This window comes from Hesperophylax consimilis, chromosome 26 (genome assembly GCF_061612785.1).
Source record: "Hesperophylax consimilis isolate HC1 chromosome 26, BYU_Hcon_1.0, whole genome shotgun sequence".
Lineage (NCBI taxonomy): Eukaryota > Metazoa > Arthropoda > Insecta > Trichoptera > Limnephilidae > Hesperophylax > Hesperophylax consimilis.
In genome coordinates, this window is record NC_142861.1 from 26,151,861 (window position 1) to 26,161,188 (window position 9,328).

Here is a 9,328-nt window from a genome sequence, read left to right on the forward strand (position 1 = left end):
ACTTATGCAAATTCCATTTTTTATTTATTATATTCATGACGTAGCTAATGCCATTAAATACATATTTAAATATAGAGTTCAGCAGTACCGTTCTAAAAAAATATTTAAATATGCTTGTGATTAAGTATGTGAATCTTATAGCGCTAACATTGTGTATTAGTATTCCTAAACGTATTCCTTTTAGACGCATTGGATTACGCATGACCAAAGTGGTGCAAAATTTAGATACCTTCAAGGCGCTTCGCGCATGTGTCGATAGTGCACGGGATGAGATATATCTGCACTGCTCCTACACCGTCACCGTTTCAGTAGACCGAGTAGTCGAGATACGGCCCGATACTATCCCCGGGAATGGTAAAACGAAGTTTTGTGCACTACAACATTATTTACGGCTAGTTTGTGTTTGTACGGGAGTCGTGTACTAGAAGATAGCAAAAAATACCTGACACGACTGGAGCGTACTTTCGTATATCGATGATTGAAGAATAGATAAGTTAAGTGAAGACTAAAGACAAGCAGTACAATGCACGTTCCAACGAACCGCCTCTGGTTCTTACTTAGGCAGCGCGAGTTCAATACTCGGTTAGCTAAATAGTTCCAGAAGCGACATTTTCCGTTTATTTTAATTTTAACCCAAGGATTGAGAAGCTGTCTCTAAGGGCAAGAGTAAGGAAGCAAAGCACTGAAGGGTGCGCATTTCGCTGAAGAGCGATGAATTGATACAAAGAGTGAAAGTTTTAATGACCAGATAGAAACTCTAAAGAATCTCACTTTGATTTATTTTATAAACGGACTTTAAATTCTGAAGAAATCTTTATAATAAAATACATTCGCATTTGGGGTGGGTTTTAGTAAGAAACATTTATTTTGATTTCTCTTTTATTAATTAAAACAAACTCAAACATAGTTTTAACTGAAACATTCTTAACGAGTAATCATATTTCACAAAAGTAGTAGTAGTAAGTATAATTTTTTTCCATAGCTTCATACAGAATCCCCTGAGGAAAGAAAAATACTTCAGGACGTATGCCATCTTCGGGGATGTTGTGTGGACGTTCTTTTTAGGGAAAGGAAGGAGAGGAAGTTATGGGAACGAAAAAGAGATGAGGGATGGGTAGAAATCTGGGAGTCAATGTGTCCAGGATTGACGGACGTATGAATCCATCCCTCCCACTTCGGTGCAAGGTGATGGGTCGAGAGAGTCCGGCTGGAGAAGTCAGAGTGTCTGCCTCAACCAGTCTCTCCCGATCCGGCACACAACGCAGTAGGTGGGCAAACGCACTCACCGACAAGACCTATACAAACCTCTTTCCTTGAACCCAGACACCCCAGCTAAGTTGCCAAACGCAGCAAACACCTTGAGGAGACCTATGGCAGGGGTGTTGGTTTTCCAATAAATGGTTCCTGGGGAGACGGTACCTAAACCGGCCTCCCAAATTGAACTTTATATTTGTTTAAACAAACCAACCCACCCAGTGACATTAATTTAATTAGAGATTCGTTTTAATTGATGTTTCAGAGCTGATAACATGATTTAATTAAAAATACTAACATCCTTTAATTAGAGACACGCCTTTATTGATGTTTCAGAGCTGATAACATAATTTAATTAGAAATAGGCCTTTAAGAGCTGATAACATCCTTTAATTAGAGACACGCCTTTATTGATGTTTCAGAGCAGATAACATAATTTAATTTGAAACACGCCTTTAAGAGCTGATAACATCCTTTAACGAGACAAACGTCTTTATTGATTTTTCCGAACTGATAACTTCATTTTCATTTAATAAAATACAATTTTAACAATACTATAAGAGATATACGTAATAACTGTGTAAGTACTTGTACTGCCATTTCTTTAATCCCGCAGAAGAGTCCCAAATGTCGAGACTATGACATCCCCAGTTGGGGTATGTTATGGTGCTGAAAGTAGTAGGGAAGAAAAGGAGATAGAAAGAAGGAGAAGGTGAATAATCACCTGGGTATTCAGAACTGGTCACCAATAATAATATTTGTCTAACTTATATAGCGCCGTTTTCGTGAGAAATCACCTCAAAGGACCCACCAAATACGGCTAAAGCCATTTCAAGCAACGTTTCAACTGTGAATTGTGGTCTTACAACAGGACGCTACTGAGAGCATCTTCCACTCTGGAACGTGATATTTAGAATACTATATACCATAATATTATTTTTAATATTACTCCGGGATTTTACCCAAGACCAGGGATGTAATTTACAGTCAATTTTAACGATAAAACATAATGAGCTCCTTTCGGAAGGTAGTTTTAATTATTATTCTGAGTAAAGGAAGGTTTTTGTAGAAATCTGTCTCCAGATGAGCGTACCAAGTACAAGTAGGGAAAAATGTATAATATAAATTTAATGAAAATATATATTATCATCAGTTATTTTTTGCCAGCAAACACACCGTATCAATTTTTAAATTGCTTTTCAAATTATATTACTGAGATACACGTGTAGGCTGTAGGCTTATGTTGATGATAAGAATCAGTTTCAACCATTGAGTTGTATAAATAGATAATAGTTATATAATAGTCGGCATTACGTACAAAATCAGTTTAAAAAATATGGTTACTTTATGGGCAAGTAGGAAGATGCTTGTGGTGGCTGTCGATGTCCTCTGGGTTACCGACGCGCCAACTTCTCAATAAAAAAAGGCAATTTACATGACCATGAACCATCGCTTTTCCTTTATTTTCTAGAAGGATTTGTGCAGTATCTGTAGTGGACATGTAGGCATAATCGTTGGAGACCCGTACTCGGCAAACGCTTGTAATCGACTTACGCCCGTTTTATCTCATCTCTATGATGACAATTGGCTCAACGTCGTTGTCAACATTTCGAACGCTGATGTTTACTCTATATATAATACCTCAATGGTTTTAACCTAATATTAATTTTACAACCTTTGAAAGTAGGGATCGCATAACACATTGGTGTTATCATCCTTCTAGATTTCCTCTAACTATTGTTCACATTCAACTGGAGTTCAGTGGAGATCCTTTGTCTAAGAATTTCCACTTGGAATCGAGAAAACTCATTTAACTTTCAAAGTTAAAGTTTAACTTTGACAAATATGTGAGGAACTTGGCTCGATTGCACTAGGAAATCTATTGGAATTATTCTTGAATCAATAACTGGAAAACGAATTGGTTATATATTTTTATTTTTAATAATAAAACAAACTTACTTCGAGGATGAAATAATATTATGGAAATACGAGTATATTTTTTTAAATAATAGCTTTTCCAGATTGGTAAAGGTTTATCGATCATTTACTCAAGAGAGACATGACAAATATTAGTTTAAAATAAAGCAGAACTTAAAAAAATATTTTTATTTATTGAAATTATTAAGATTATAACAGGAATATAAAATAACCTGATTTCTTACAGCTTATCACTTTAATTTTAGGATTGAATTTTGAATCTGAAAAGTTTGAATCTGCGACCCCCGGTAACAATTCACTAGATAACCAACACGTCTACCGTAGGTTAATTTAGTAATCTTAATACTAGTTTGAGACGTTTGGTGACTTATCAGGATTGTGGCGGGCCGGATTCGGAAAGACAAATTGAGATTTTTTACATATCCAAAGGGACTTTCTCCAACCCATCGCCTTGAACTGCAGTCGGAGGGATAAATTCAAACGTCAACATGACATACCAACCCCGGATTCAACAAAAAGCTTAAACGTGACACATAAAGTTACTCATAAACTTTCGAAATGATGTGACCACCATAATATATTATTATGACTAACAACCGTTGCCGAATTCATCATTCAGAACTGTCTACTCCACTATACACATAACATTTTACTATGTGGATAAACACTATCGAAAAACAATTTACCAAGGAAGTACTAACTCTGTCTATTCAAACAGAACAGTATAAAGTTATGTATGGCTTTGGGGGCAGTCGGGCACGGCATTAATTGCTAGGTGGGCGGTATTAGGTTAATAATTATTGTATTAGTAAGCTAAGCCATGCAAAGCTCGGATGTCAACTAAAATGCAAAACAAGCTGGAAATAAATTTTGCTAAACTGCGTTTGTATGTATTTGGATTTTGATGAAAGAATTACTTTTGAATGAATCGACAATTTCATCGAGGCCTGGAAAAAATCTTCCCAACCGTCTGGAACGAGTGAGCACATATCATTCCTAGTTGGGGTACGTTGTGAAGCTGAAGGTGGTGGGGAGGAAAAAAAGATAGGATATAAAGATAGGGAATAGGATGGTTGTGAGAGTACCTGGCGATTCAGATCTGATCACCAAAAACTGCATAGGCCATTTCAAGCACCGTTTCAATTCAGAACGGTGGTCTTATACTATTGCTATTCTGCTAATTTATTAAGTGCGGTAAATAAAGTATATATTATTTAAAATCAATTAAATAAAACAAATTCATCAAATAAAATTTAGGTGCGCACGCCGGGATTTGAACCCGAGACCTTTTGATTGCTAGTCGAGAGTCTTACCCCTCAACGAAGCATTTAATAATTTTAATTTTGATGTTTCTCAAAATGTAGACAAGATTTTCTATGAGCAAATGGAATTCATCAAATTAAGCATAGTGAATGTGATTTTTTTACGTTAACTTCACACATCTTTGGGATTACCGTCTAGAGGATCTTTTTTATGGGAGTAGGGAGTCTTAAAGAAATCCACGTTGTAGGAGAGAGAATGGACAGAGGCCGGCAAACCGTTCCACAGTTGAAATAACATCAACTAAAAACCATTACTGTTGATAAAAACATCTTTTGTCTTTCTAATGTTAGACTTTCTTCCGAGGAATTTTCATCAACATCTATTTTATCTGTTGGCCGATTGAGATTTACCAGATGTTTCAGATTAGTAAATAAATCATAATACATAATGAACACAAATTTATAAAGGCGTGATTTTCAATATTATAGCTCGTGTGTTAATATGAGAAAATCAAAACAAATTAAACTGGGAACAAAGCAAAAACCACAAATTATTATTTCCTCGATACCTTAACTTAAGCCAAGCTTAGTCTAGGGATTTTTGTGCAAGCCCTAACAAATCTACGCGTCTCAAAAATTCCCAGAAAATTGGGATAAGAAAGAATAAAGAAAACAAACATCTGGAGGATCATTATATTAAAAAAAGAACATTAAAAAAATATGTAAGTAATTGGAAATATAGAATATGATCCTCGTTCTTTAAATGATCGTAGGCAGTCCTGTGGTGAATTGAAAGCGATAAATGAGATCCATAGGGATTAGCATCCGATTTCCAATAATGTTTGCGGAGAGAACTGGAATGCTTTTAACCGCAGAGCTTTTTCGATAGAACATCGAGTAGTTCCGACATATTTGTAGACTTACAAATAAAGACCAACGCATTCAAATGCGTCTAGTCTAGCGTTTTGATTAAAAAAAATTATAATGCACAATTACAAAAGTTCTTTACATGTTTCAGATACAGAGTAAATCCATATTGGCCTTCGTGGTCGAGGAGTAGGCCTCTTAACTAGCAATCCAGAGGTTGTTTGTTCAAAATCCGGTACGCGTACGGAAAATTCACTTAATTGATTTGTTACACAATCCCGTGTTGAGGTAGTCAAAATTTTGTATATATTATTGAAAAAAAATTAAGAGTACACTTAAAAAAATATAACTTTACTTTTTAAAATAATCGAAATGAAGATTAGAAATGGGAAATTTTTAGAATTAAGTACAAAAATTAATAATAAAGCAATTTATTCTATTTCAATAATTGTGTATTTAAATATTGCTTTGTTGTAATAATAATAGATAAACACTAATTTAGTGGTTCACATAAAGTGATCACTTTACTTCATATATATAATAATTTTATTATAATTCACGCGCCAAGTACAACAAATTACATACTGCCTACGTATAATGTTGAAATTGCAACCTCTTCGTATATTCATGCCCACTGTTAACTAATATCCGGATTCCCTGCCAAGAGCGGTTCATTTCCAGCAAATAAGTTCAGGATTGCCAAATATTCAGTTCCCATGTTGGGCACGATCTGTACCTGATGAGATAAACTGGGTGTGATCCGAAACGTTTCGTTCTTGAATGTATCAATTGCCGATTCAGCACTGCACCGCTGTGCATTTAAGCTGGCAAAAGATTTGAATCATAAAACATATTTATATAAAATACAGGAATATGAATTTTCATTTTTTACTCTCGGCCTCACTAGAGTTAAGCACTTTTTTTATAAAACAATTTCATCCTTGAAAAATGGTCTTCAAAAATAAATCTATATTCTGACAATATATCTAAACCCGTTATTGTCTTACGAGAAAGTGTGGCAAGTAATAAGTATTCTTGTGTTTCCAGTTAATTCTTAATTTAAACATTGTTCATATATTTGTTTGTTTGTTTGTTTTTGAATCTTTATTTATCTAGTAGGAAAATATAAAAAATACAAAAAATAACAATTACATTTTAAGAGAAAAAGATAAATACACAAAATTATATTATATAAGATATCTAGGTGACTAAAATAATATTGGTGAGTATGTTCAACAATCAAAAATTGTTTTTTACAAATTAATAAAGCACATGTCCTACGAAAAGTGCTAAGGCTTGGAGCTTCCTTTATGACATTTGGTAGGTATTATAAAGTTTTTGCCCTTTATAAAACGCGCTGTTTTGTGTGCATGAAAGTTAAGTTTTGGGAAGCCTAAAATCTCTGCGTCTTCTCGTAGGATAATTGTGAACATCTTCATGGTACATAATATTTCTTTGCAGATAATTTGGAAGCATATTATTTTGAAGCTTATACATCATTGTTAACGTATTATATATTATATGTTGTTTGGTTGTCATCATATTTAAATTTTGTAACATAATTTTAACTCTAGTAAAAATGTTGCATTTTAAAATCATCCTCATTCCCCTATTTTTTATAACCTGTAGTTTATTATTTTGGGCTTCGTTACATAAGAATAAAACACTTAAACAATAATTTAAATGAGGAGTAACAATAGAATTGTAAACAAGGCGCGTTGTCTTTAGATCCAAGTTATTTCTGATCCTTTTTAGCAATTTTCTTTGTTATGTATTCTAAGTGTTCATCAAATTTTAATTTTCCATCTAATATTACACCCAGATATTTAATACTACTCACCCTTTCTATGTTTACGTTATCAATTTTTAGTATTGCCTGCTCGTTTCCACCTAAATTATCCATAATTAAAAACTTTGTTTTCATAACATTCAATTTTAGTTTGTTTTGGTTAAACCAAAGTGTTACACAATTTATGTCAATTTGAATTTTTTCAATGGCGTCCTGTAAATTTTTACTGGCTATGTATAACAATGTATCATCAGCAAAGAGTTTAATTGCACAATGCTTTAACACTTTGATAATATCATTCATGTATATAATGAACAACAGTGGACCTAATACAGAACCCTGCGGAACGCCTTTATTAGTGTGGTGTGGTTCAGATGTTATACCACCATATTTTGTTACTTGCGTTCTTTCTGATAGGTAATCGACGAACCACTTATTTTCTTTACCATTAATTCCAATATTACTTAATTTCTTGATTAATCTATCTCTGTCGATTGTTTCAAATGCTCGTTTTAAGTCTAGAAATACTGCATAAATTTTACTTTTTTTATCTCGAAAATTTTTCCACTCGTCAATTACATAATTAATAGCAGTTTCACAAGAACATTTTTTTCTAAAACCAGATCGTTGTCGAACTAATATCTGTTTGGCCTCAATGTATTCATTTAACTATTCCTTTACAATTTATTCCAGTACTTGTTCATATTCTGGTAAAAAATTGATAGGTCTAAAGTCGTAAAATTTTTTTGGGTTGTCAATTTTCGGAATAGGAGTTATTACAGATGTCTTCCGGATACTACCAGTATTTTGTTCTTCTTGTTGCTATTTTTGCTATTTCGCTTTCTCTAATGTCGCTTAAAATCCTGCTGCTAGACCCTGCGGGCGGCATTTTGATGGGCTTCACCACATTTAGTTAAGTTCCCTGATAGTACAGTTTTACCCCTTTGAATGTAAAAAAAAACGAATTATTAGAATATGTCCAAAAACGTACTTATCACATAGGTACCTATTTTACTATCCAACTAATAACCATTTGATGAATGCTTCGTTATATGTGTAACATGTATGTCGTATAGCTGCGTTCGTTGAAATTCACTGGATGAATGAAAACAAATTTCTACTAAGTAACAAACTGCCAATAACTAAAAAATGTACTGCCAATAAGAATTCAAGAAATTAAAGAACGCCAATTAAATTGTGTATTTTCACAGAAAATTCAAGATCATCTCCCCATTTACCACCCCTTATCTTACATAAATTACAATATTTTTGTTACGTTTTCTTGTATAAAGGCACAACCCATTTTTTTTAATTTTAAAAAGCTAAAGGGAACTAATTCCGAAAATAGCCGGGAAGAGGAAGAAGGTGTGGAAGAGAATGGTGTCACAATGATGGTAACATAACTATTCAAATCTGCTACCAAACACGGCTCATACCTTCTGAATGCTAGTATCTCACCATGGCGGTACTGAGAGTTTCTTGCACTCTAAACCATGAAGTAAAATAAATAAATACAAAATTTATTTGCGCACTTCAGGATTTGAACCTGGTCCTAATTTGAGGGCTACGATATAATCTCGTTCTTATTTCTTCAACTTTATGGCCACGAAAATACTCGACGACTGACATCTAATTACGTTATATAGAACAAAATATTTCAAAGGCTGTTTCGTGTTTACTGCATTGCCTGTCCGCGTAAGCACAGGGGAATGAAAAATTAGCAGGTACCGGCGCAACAATGGCTAGTAATGTTATTTTAACGACAATGGGTTATAAATTCAGGCCATTGTCGATCATGTACATTAATTTACATTACAAAATCGGGAGAGTTGTTGGTCTAGTTGTTTTGCAGCTGAAACCAGACCTCGGTTTATGCAAATGGAGATTGATTCACATTAAATTGCATATAATTATGGTCACAGCATAGTGATTTACATTATTCATAATAATTACACTTTTTATTTTTTTATATCGTACTGCAAAAGACCGCCAACTGCTCCCTACCATCGGGAGCCAGTGAGACTACGGCATCTCCAATATATGTATTAATCTTAAATTAGCTCACATCGTTTTGTGTGCAAATAATTCTAGAAACGCTGGTCTTTCACTCTGGAACGTGTAACAAACATCGTATTTTGTATTTTCAATGAATAAATTGTGAAATAACACAAATTAATCATAACCGCTAGGATTTGAAGCTTCAACTTCCGTATTTATA